We start from the raw sequence: 12,121 nt of genomic DNA on the forward strand, positions 1-12,121 counted from the left end.
CGGCGAAGGTGTGAGTGGAGTATTTGACCTTGTCTTGGTCCCGACAACCGCTTATGCTAAAGACGGCTTCCGTTTGCTCAAACCATCGGGTGAGCACGACCGGTCCCCCGGTTCCATTAAAAGTGTGAGGTTTGCACCCCATGAAAGCTTTAAAGGAGCATCCCTCGTTTGAGTTTCCGGCTCCATTGTTGTTGTTGTTGTTGTTGTTGTGGTTGTTATTATTATTGTTGTTGGATGAGTGACCGGCCATGGCCGCATCTACGGCGGTGGCTATCATCCGTTCGAGAGCTTGTTCGGGAGTTTCATTGCGGCGTACACGACGAGGAGCCATTGTTCCTTCAAGACACAAGAATATCATTGATTAGTATTCTCAATAATACTAACCGTGATATAGAATAAAGATAAAGAGAAGTTTTTCCTCGACTCGCCTTAAATTCTTTATGTCATAATGTCGGAACGTTCATATGAGTCACCGTAATATAATCCCGGAAATTATATTACCCTGATTCATATGTGCATTCGACATCATTTCATATAGTCAAGGTGGCGCGTCAATAAAATTAAACAACGTGAGATTAAGATGAACTAAGAGTAGATATGAGTAGAAGCGTTCGAGTATAAATGCACAAGTAGTCAAGTAATTCCTACTTCAAGTCTATATGCCGGTTGTAGTCTAGACTCACCAATGTACCCTATGACTCGAGGTTGACACCAATGAACTCTAAATCCCTACAACCAACGCTCTGATACCATCTGTAGCGACCCGACCAAATCGTCATTGACGGCGCCGTCTACTTAGGTCCCGTTACGTGGTCATAAGTCTTTAAAACAACGTTTGACCAAAAGATATGTCGCATTCATTTCAAATGTAAAGGTTGTTCAAGTTTACAAGAATAGTTCCACCACAAGTTACGATACAAAGTTTTAAGTACAAATGAAACTTATGCGACACAATTTAAAAGTATCCAAAAGACGCTCCATGTATGCATATATACTCGACATCCAATGCAAGTATCAAAATAATGAGCGGAAGCATGTATCATGTATCGTTCAAGGACCTGAGAAAAACATAGAAATCTGTCAACGAAAACGTTGGTGAAATCATAGGTTTAAGTAAGTAAGTACAAGTGAACCACAAGATTTGCATCAATGAAATAATAGTAATACATTCCAAACGTTTGTTTCACGAGCACCCAATTATCAATGCTTAACATTTCCTTCCATTGAACCCCATCACTTAGTGCTAGAACATACACTGTTTCTCGAAAATATATTTCATTCGTAAACGGTAGCGAACCGTTTGAATGAGGGTTTGTCAAACCCATATGGATCCATACAACATAAGTTCTCGCTTACACCCGGCAAGTGTAACTAATGATAATCGAATTGAGGATTTTGTTCTAAACTCGTATGTAGAATGTTTGTTTTCCTGTACTTGTGTTCACTTAGTAAAAGAAATGTTTATGTTTTCTCATCCCAAATGTAAGTTCAAAAAGAGTAAAAGTGGGACTATGATCTCACCTTGAATGCACGAGTAGTAAAGTACTTCAACAAGTAAATGTGTGCAAAGAACAATGCTAGTCTTGACCTAAACAAATAGGTTGTATCAATAACGATAGTCACGATTGGTCAAAGATGTTCAATTAGTCCTATGGCTCGTTACGACTCGATTATGTAGCATGTGAAATCGAATTGTCAAGTTTCATGCAAGGTACAAGTATATAAACAAGTTAGGGAGGTTGCATAATCATTTAGTTAAGTTTGACAAAAAGTCAAACTTTGGTCGGTCAAAGTCAACGAAAAAGTTAACACGTTCGGGTCGTGTCCCGAACTATTTTTCTGAGGTTTTTAATCATGTATGAGCATGTTAGGACAAGTTACATGTGAATCGGAGGTGCGTAGCATAGCAAACATTATTCGAAAATTGACAAAGTTGGACAGACCATAATGGCGCGACGCGCGGGTATATGGCGCGCCGCGCCATTACCTGTGCAGAGAGTTCTGGCAACTTTTAAGTTTTATGCACGAACCTAACTTCAAACAATCACCATTTATGATCCGCAAACAATCAAGACAAGTATCTTATACCGTTGGGAAGGTAATTTGACGAGGAAAACAACTAAGCACATTTCATCAATCAATCTACCTATTACAACAACCAAAACCGCATCTAATGCTTAACATTAACCGCATACAAGTTCATAAATGCAATTCAATGATTCGGGCAACCAATTTACATGAATGATATGCCGTTTCGAAGGTAATCAAGCATACAATCCAACTAAACACTTACCAATAATAATCCATGGCATTCAATGCATCAAAAGTCCATTTCAAGTTCATCAAACCCTAACCCAAATTCACCAAAATCAATAATCAAGTTCATGAAGTTTTCTAAGGCAACCTACACATCAAATTGAAGCTAGTGATACAAGGAACACAATTAGAACATGAACTTTTAACATCTAACAACATATGATCATCCAAAATTCAAGAACAACACACCAAAAGTCAAGTTCATGTTGGATACACTAAAACAACGAGATCGAGCATATAAATTACACACACGACATCACAATGAGCCATAGACACTAACTAACACCATTTCAAATCAAAAACACGAATTTAGAGAAATCTAGAGTTTTAGAAATGTTACCCAAACGAGATGAAGTTGGTACCAAAATGGAGAGGATGAAGAGAGGATCACGAATATGTAATTTATTTTGTTGTAAGCCTCCTAGATCGAATTTAGATGATGATTGAATGAATTTGGAAATTGGGTATGTGTTCTTGCTAGAGAGAAAGAGAGAGAGATGGAGATGGTTGAATGGTGGTGATTGGGGTGGACTAGGTGACCTAGTCAACTAGTTTGCCCCGTGTCAATTTTAGTCCCTCAAGTTTGAATCGGGTGCGTGAATTACCTAATCGAGATAATTTAAAACGCGTATTAACGAAAGATGTTATAAATATATAACGGACTTTAAAATAGTTAAACGGAAAGTAAATGGAAAAAGGCGGGATGTTACAGTCGCTACACAAGTCACACTATATCAAGTTCAAGAAAACTTAAAGAAATTTTTAAAAATCGACTAAGTAACTATTCACCCCCTCTAGTTACTTATTTCTATATATATATATATATATATATATATATATATATATATATATATAAAGTGGTAGTTAAGTAAGTAGGCTATAAATAAGAAAAACGCCACACAAAAATAGTAAAGATCTATATGATAATCATAAATCCAGAATAGTATTCAAAAAAATATAACAAGACATTAACTTAAATCTAATAAAGAATCCTTGTAATTCTCTTCCAAACTGTTCAGTCGTGTGACGACCCTAGGTTATATTTACGCTATCTATCCTTAGGTAACTATGAGTACAAGCCAAGGCCATAACAATTATAAATACTGATATCTCTAATGTACTCGTGCGACAGGTCTCGCTTTCTGAAAAGCTGAATGGCTCAGAACTTCAAACAACCAGAGAGACGCAACTGGAACCAACCGTCACTAGTAAAAACCATGAGACCGACTAGTTTACCCCCACCGTCCACCATCTATCCATTCATCCATTTTGGGGAGAAAAAGACCGACGGATCCGGGCACATCAAGTTTCTGGCACCGCTGCCAGGGATTTAACTTTTGAATTCCAAAGTTTTCCACGCTACGAGTTAAGTTAATAATATAAATATAATAATATATAATATATAATAATAGTAATATAATATATATAATAATAATATTATTTAATATATATATATATATAATATTATTAGTAATAGTATAATATAATATAATATAATATAATATAATATACAATAACATAATATAAAATTAATATAATATAATATTTATAATCTTAAAAATCCAAAACAATATAAATTATAAAATTAAAAAAAATAAAATATATATATATATATATATATATATATATATATATATATATATATATATATAAATAGAAACCGAGCGACAATTTCATGTCAGGCGTAGAAGAAATAGTTTATAAATTACCTAAATTAAAAATCATTCTAAATTTAATAATGAACTTCAAGAAAATAAAAATATTGTTCATCAAGAATATTCTAAAACAAATAAAAATAAAGAATCTAAAAACACACTTTTTGCTAAAGAAGCACATGAGACTTTGAATGGAATACTTCATGATTCTCTATTATCTAATGACAATGGAATGATAAGAGAAGGAATTGTAAAGTTAAAAGAAAAAATAGAACAAACATCCATGTTGACAATTTAGGTAAAAGAATAATTGGGGGGGGGGGGGGGGGGGGAATGTCTGAAACCATTAAACCTAACTTTGTACCAGTTCATAACAATGTACTAGTTCTCAAATCTCTGTCCTTGTCCAGATTATATGAAAGAACTAAAAGAAAGCAAAGAGTCTTATACACTCTCGAAAAATGAGTTCTTAGAAATAATAAGAAATAACAAACAAAATCCCGAATCCATAGTTTTTATAATATGAACAAGTTCTATTAGGTTCTCACCAAACCAAAATCGTATTATAATGGAAATTGAGACAACACACACAAATAAAAACAAAAATAATTTCTATTTTAACCTAGAGGATCTAATTCAATCATTAGAACCAAAACTAGAAATAATATAAATAGACATGCTAGAATTCTCTCAATATATGATCTACCCCAATAAATCACTCGAACAAATCCAAAGTGGGGTAGATCAATTGGACTTTCACTGAAGAAAGTTCAAAGATTCGAGCTGTTGATGTTAAATAAAACGCTTCTTGGGATGCAACTCGAGCCCCTTTTACTTGCTTTCTAGGATAAATTAGTCGGGCAAACGACATTAAACGTAGCGCTTCTCGGGATGCAACTCGAGCTTTTTATTTACTAATGTTTTGATTTTATGTTTTAGTTTTTTAAATTTTAATAAGTGAATTAATCTCGGCCTATCATTCACACTCAAAAGATACAAAAAGAGGAAAAATCTTCCGAAGTGTTCACACTCAAGAGATTAAATCACAAAAGAGGAAGAAATCGATAAATGAACGAATGAAGTTAACAATCTGCAAATTCGCAAAGAACTTTAGCCAAATCATCAAAGGAATATATACCATATCTGAGCTAAACAGTAAGTGTGGGATAAAACCCATTATATCATTAAAATATTTAAAACTAACATGTGTCCAAAAGCTTATTTGAAAAACAAGTGCGGGATTTCTAACACCCATTTTTATATAACCATATATCTTGATATACTTAATTAGTGTTATTAAAACGGTTGCTAGGAAAACAACATGAACATTAGGGACAATGTTCTTTAAGTGTGAGATATTGTAACATCCCGCATTTTTCGTTAAATTATTTTAACGCCCGTATTTTTTTTAGATAATATCTTTCGCTATCTAAATTCGTATCCTCTGTTAGCTAGCATTCTTAATATTTTTGTTATTTAATTATAACATCTCTCGTTTACTCTAGCATTTTAAAATAATTTGTTTGGTTAATTCACGCACCCGCTTTAAACCCGAGGGACCAAAGTTGCCAAGGGGCCTAACTATTTGACTAGGTCAACTAGTCAAGCTCCACCTTCCACCACTCATTCATTTCATCTTCAACCTCCCTTTTCTCTCTAGCTACCAAAACCCCATTTTCAACTTCATCACTAAATCATCATCTAAATCATTTCTAGGAAGCTTGCTACAAAACAAATTACATATTCGGAATCCTTGCATCTTCCTTTTCGAATCCATACCAACTTCACCTCGTTTGGGTAACTCTCTAAAAACACTAATTTTCTTATTCTTTATCTTTGAAACTTAAAAGTGTGTAAATTAGTTTCTATGGCTCAAGTCTAGCATGATTATGTGAATTATTTGCTTGTTCTTGTTATTTTGATGTAACTAGCTTGAATATGAAAAACGGGTTAGTTTAATCCTTGATTTTGGTTAATGAAATGTTGTTAGATGTTAAAGTTCATGTGTTAATTATGTTACTAACTTCATAAGCTTTGATTTGGTATGTTGGATGACATGAAAACCTTAAATTAACATGATTATTGATTTTGTGATTCTTGGTTAGGGTTTGATAGATTTAATATGAACTTTTGATGCATTGATTGCAATATCGTTTGTAAGTGTTTAGTAGTATTGAATGCATAATTACCTACGAAACGGCGTATTATATGCGTGTATTAAGTTCCCGAATCATCACTTGCATTTATGAGCTTGAAACATTGAATGGTGAGCGTTAAATCATCACTTGCATTTTTGTTTGATTAAATGTGTTTAGTTGTATTCCTTGTTAAATTACCTTTCCAACAATATAAGATACGTATTCTAAAAGTTTACGGTTCATGATTTATGGTTATTTGAAGTTTGGTTCGTGCATATCACAATTTGCAGCCACCAGCTGCTGAAAAGGGCACTTTGCGATCGCTAAGTTTGGGCTCGCGGTCACCAAATGCTGAAAAAGGCCACTATGCAGTCGCGAGGTTTGGGCTCGCGGTCGCGAGATTCTCCCTGACCAAAGTCAATTTTTGATTTTTGCAATTTCATTCCCGCTTACTCGCAACTCCGTTTAACATGAAATTTTTCCAGCATGCTTATATATGACTACGTTTTTATGTGTGATGGTCAGAAACCCGACCCGACCCCGTTGACTTTGACTTTGACTTTGACCAAGTTTGACTTTTAGTCAAACTTAACCAAACTCTTATGCAATAGTTCTAACTTGCGTTTATACTTATATCTTGCATGAAACTTGACAATTGACTCACATGCTATATTAATCGAGTCGTAACGAGCAATAGGACTAATTGAACGACTTTTACCGACAGTGATTACCGTTATTGATACAACCTATTTATTTAGGTCAAGACTAGCATTGTTCTTTGTACACGTTTACTTTGTGAAGTACCTTTTAAACCGTGCACTCAAGGTGAGATCATAGTCCCACTTTTACTCTTTTATACTTATATTTGGGATGAGAAAACATAAACGTTTCATTTTACAAAGTGAACACAAGTACGAAAAAAAACATTATACGTTCGAGTTAGAACAAAAATTCCTCAATTCGATTATCATTAGTTACACTTGCTGGGTGTAAGCGAGAACTTATATTGTATGGCCATATGGGTTTGACAAACCCTCATTCGGACGGTTCGCTATCGTTATACGGATGAAATATATTTTCGAGAATAAAGTGTAGGTTCTAACACTATGTGATGGGGTAACGTTAGTTAAGCCTTGCTAATTGGGTGCTCGTGAAAACAATTTTTAGAATGATTTTACTATTACTTCAACATTATAAATCTTGTGGTTCAACTTACCTACTTACGTACTCACCTACTAAACCTATGATTTCACCAACGTTTTTGTTGACAGATTTTTATGTTTTTCTCAGGTCCTTGAACGATATGTGTTACATGCTTCCGCACTCTATTTTGATACTTGCTTGGATGTCGAGTATACTTGCATACATGGAGAGTCTTTTGACTTTACATTAAACCGCGTTGCATAAGTTTCATTTGTACTTAAAAACTTTGTATCGTATTGGTCGTTGAACTACTTTGTAAACTTTGAAACATCTTTACACATGAAATGAATGCGACATATTTTGGTCAAACGTTGTTTTAAAGACTTATGACCACGTAACGGGACCTAAGTAGATGGCACCATCAATGACGATTTTGTCGGGTCGCTACAGATGGTATCAGAGCGTTGGTTGTAGGGATTTAGAGTTCATTGGTGTCAACCCCGAGTCGTAGGGTACATTAGTGAGTCTAGACTACAACCGGCATATAGACTTGAAGTAGGACTTACTTGACTACTTGTCCATTTATACTCGAACTCTTTTATTCATATCTAATTCTTATTCCATCTCAATCTCACATTGTTGATTTGATTGACATGCCATCTTGACTTTATGAGGTAATGTTAAATGCACATGTGAATTAGGATAATATAATTGCCGGGATTATATTATGGTGATTCATGTGGACATTCCGACATTACAACATAGAGAATCGAGGGCGGATCAAGGAAAATTTTCTCTCTATCTTTATTCCATATCACGATTAGTATTATTGAGAATACTAATCAACGATATTCTTGCGTTTTCAAGGAACAATGGCTCACCGAGGTCAACACAACACTCCTCCCGAAACTCTCGAACGAGCTCTTTAACGAATGATAGCCACCACCGTGGATGCGGCCATGGCCAGTCACTCCTCCAACAACAATAATAACAACACTAACCATGGAGCCAATAATACAAACGAGGGTGCTCCTACAAGAACTTCATGGGGTGCAAACCTCCCACTTTCGATGGAACCGGGGGACCGGTTGCTCTCACCCAATGGTTTGAACAAACGGAAGCTGTTTTTAGCATAAGCGGTTGTCGGGACCAAGATAAGGTCAAGTTTTCCACCTTCACTTTTGCCGGTATTGCTCTCTCATGGTGGAACATGTATGTACAATCTGTGGGTACCGATGAAGCCCACACACTCTCTTGGACCGAATTGAGAGAAAGAATGATCACCGAATACTTCCCGCACAAAGAGACTCGAAGGCTCGAACAGGGACTAAGAAATTTAAAAATGGTCTGGAATGACCTTGAAGCTTACAATCAACAGTTTGCCGAACTAGCCTTAATGTGTCCAAACCTCATGACTCCCGAGTCCCTAAGAGTTGAACTTTACATGGATGACCTTCCTAAGAGCATTTGACACGAGGTAATGTCATCCAAACCCACTAACCTACAAGAGGCTTTAACAATGGCCCGTAAATCTATAGAAACGGTGGATGAAATTGAAGCACCGACACCAACGGCCGAGGATCAATCGGGTGGCAACAAAAGAAAATGGAAGCCTCCCCATCAAGCAACTACAACAACAACTTCACCAAGAAGCCTTTCACCTCCGACGGTAAGAAGAGTTATACCGAAAATCTACCTTTTTGTGACAAGTGCCACAAGCATCACTTTGGTGAGTGTGATAAACCATTTTGCAGCAAGTGTCGAAGAAGTGGCCATTTGGCCAAATATTGTAAAAGTACTGCCCCCGTCGCTCAAAAGGGGCCCAATGCGCCAAAAACGGTTATTTGTTATGGATGTGGCTAACCGGGTCTTTTTAAGAATGTGTGCCCAAAGAAGAAGGCTAACACCAATGCACGGGTTGAACTTTAAACATTAACGCCAAGGATGCCCGAGGTGACAATGAACTAGTCACGGGTATGTTTCTTCTCAACAACTCTTATGTTCCTTGTTTATTCGATTCGGGTGCCGATAAATGTTTTGTATCCAAGGCTTTGGCTCATACTCTTTTCACTTCACCACCCCCCTAGATACTACTTATGCCATTCAAGTGACCAAGGGAAAACTATTGCGTGCTACAAATTTTATCAGAAGGTGTACGTTAAAATTTTTGGTTAAAGAGTTTGAAATTGACCTGATACCTATAGAACTAGGAAGCTCAAATCCTATTCGTTAAGAAGAAAATGTTTCCCTACAAATGTGTATTGATTAGCGTGAACTAAATAATTTCCGGTTAAGAACCGATATCCCCTTCCCCGTATCGATGACCTCTTGATCAATTACAAGGATCTCGCGTGTATTCCAAATCGACCTCCATTCCGGTTATCATAAATTGAGGGTTAAGGGAGAAGATGTCTCCAAAACTGCTTTCCGAACTCGCTACGATAGTTATGAATTTCTTTTAGTGTCGTTCAGTTTAACTAAGGCTTCGTCCGTATTCATGGATCTTATGAATCGTGTATGCATGCTTATCTAGACAAATCCATTATCGTATTCATGGATGATGTCTTAACCTATTCAAAGCGAAAAAGAAAACGAACAACATCTCCGTCCTACGCTCGAACTCTTGAGGAAAGAGAAACTCTATGCCAAATTCTCTGAGTGTGAATTTTGGTTAAACGAAGTCCAATTTCTAAACCATGTTGTTAGTGGTCAAGGTATTAAAGTAGATCTCTCAAAAATCGAAGCCACACGTAATCGGAAAACCCTCACGACTCCGACTTATATTCGTAAAATTTTTGGAACTCGCCGGTTATTACCGAAGATTCGTTCCCAACTTTTCCCGTATTGCTCGTACTTTAACCTCGTTAACTCATTAAGAGAAAAATTTAAACCTCTCCGTGTTCAAATCCTGAACGTGATTATTCACGCCAACCTTACTAGCCAAATTCGTGTAGGACAAAATGAAACATCAGATATGAAAATACTTCTAAGTGAACGCCTGAAAGGCATCCGCTCTCCACTCGAAATCAAGGAAACTGAAATTCGTTATTTTGCACGAAGAATTGGAATACTTAATTATGGACCCGATCAACCTTCTCATCACCACGTACCACGTTACATAACTCTGTTAATTCACTGTTACCGTATGATATTACTGGAACCTAAGATAACATACAATCCAAGGATACCTCTTTCTTCTTTGACTTATCGTCCTTATGCTTCCGATATATGGCCAGCTACTACTCGACTCCAAAACATATATAACTACGTGTACTACCACGTTTTCCACCAAGTCTCAACATTTGACCACAAGACGCGCAATGCGACTATATCCAAAAATGAAGACTCCTCCTATCATTACACTCATATTTCCGTATAAGGAAATCTTATCATCCGATCTATCAATGGAGAGAGACTCCCACGCTACACTAGCTTTCACCACGAAGGGGAATAACCTTATTAAACGTATTCAGAAACCAACGAGATAGGAAAAACTTGCACAACTATTCATTGAAGAGATTCTATTCCAACACGGTGTACCATTGTCAATTATCTCGGATCGAAATGCTCGTTTCACTTCTAGATTGACAAGAAGCCTTGGACACGTTTAGACATGAGTACCGCGTATCATCCACAACCCGACGGACCAAGCAAACGTATGATTCAAATCTTGGAAAGACATGTTACAAACTTGTATTGTTGCCTTTAGTTGTTTCCTCTTACAACGATAGCTATTATCCTAGTATTAACGCATGTGACGACCCGGAAATTTCCAACCAAATTTAAACCTAACCTTTATATGTTTCCGAAACGATAAGCAGAATTTGTAATGATGAATCTCAAAATGTTTGGAACAACATTCATGTAATAAATTACCCTTTGACCGTGTTCGACGATTCACGAACAATTATGTGTATATAGATATGTATATATAATATATAATATTAACTGAAAACATTAACAAAGTATTAGATATATGATACTTTACATGAACGTATTTGTTTTGATATCTTTATCGACAGAATTAAGAGATAATATCAAATGATTGAATTATCAGATACATTATGATATGATTACGGGCCAATGTTATGAGGTCCACTGTGATTTAAGAAATCTATTCTTTTTGACAATATTTGGAAAATGGTAAAGTGATCTATAAGTAAGAACGTGGAGTGTAAATAACTTAGATGTTGGATATCGACAAGTTAAGTAACTCGACATTTTTCATTAAGATGATTTCATACGTTTATTAAACCTTTGGACTTTATCCCATGCTTCACCAACAGACTATAATTTAAAAACTTGAAACCTATTATGAATATATATAATTCTACTTTTCTAAAATGTTTTATGATATAACGATTTAAATTAATATTAAATATATTTATACGCGTATTATACGTACATAGTTTTATACTTTTACTATACTTTAACTTTACCTTTACTTTACGTTTACTTTACTTTAACTTTAATAATTCACTTTAATAATTCATACTTTAATAATTCACTTTAATAATTCATACTTTAATAATTTACTTTAATAATTCATACTTTAATAATTCAAAAATCTATTATAAATAGAATTCAATAGGTTTCATTATTTCATAGAAACTTGAAAATATATTTCTCTAAACTCTCTCAATCGAATTACATATATATATTTACTTAGTATTATTTCAAGATATTATTAGTATACATAAAATACTACGATAGAGTTATATTCAGATGATTTCAAAATAAGTTTTCAAACGGGATAGAGCTAAGGAAATTATGGGTTATAGCTATGGAGGTTATGGGTATTGTTCGAGGGTATTGCTCGTAAGGTCAACCTAACGTTTATCATTTTCATTGTGTCTACGTACTTTCCTG

The sequence above is a fragment of the Rutidosis leptorrhynchoides genome, chromosome 1 (genome assembly GCF_046630445.1).
Source record: "Rutidosis leptorrhynchoides isolate AG116_Rl617_1_P2 chromosome 1, CSIRO_AGI_Rlap_v1, whole genome shotgun sequence".
Lineage (NCBI taxonomy): Eukaryota > Viridiplantae > Streptophyta > Magnoliopsida > Asterales > Asteraceae > Rutidosis > Rutidosis leptorrhynchoides.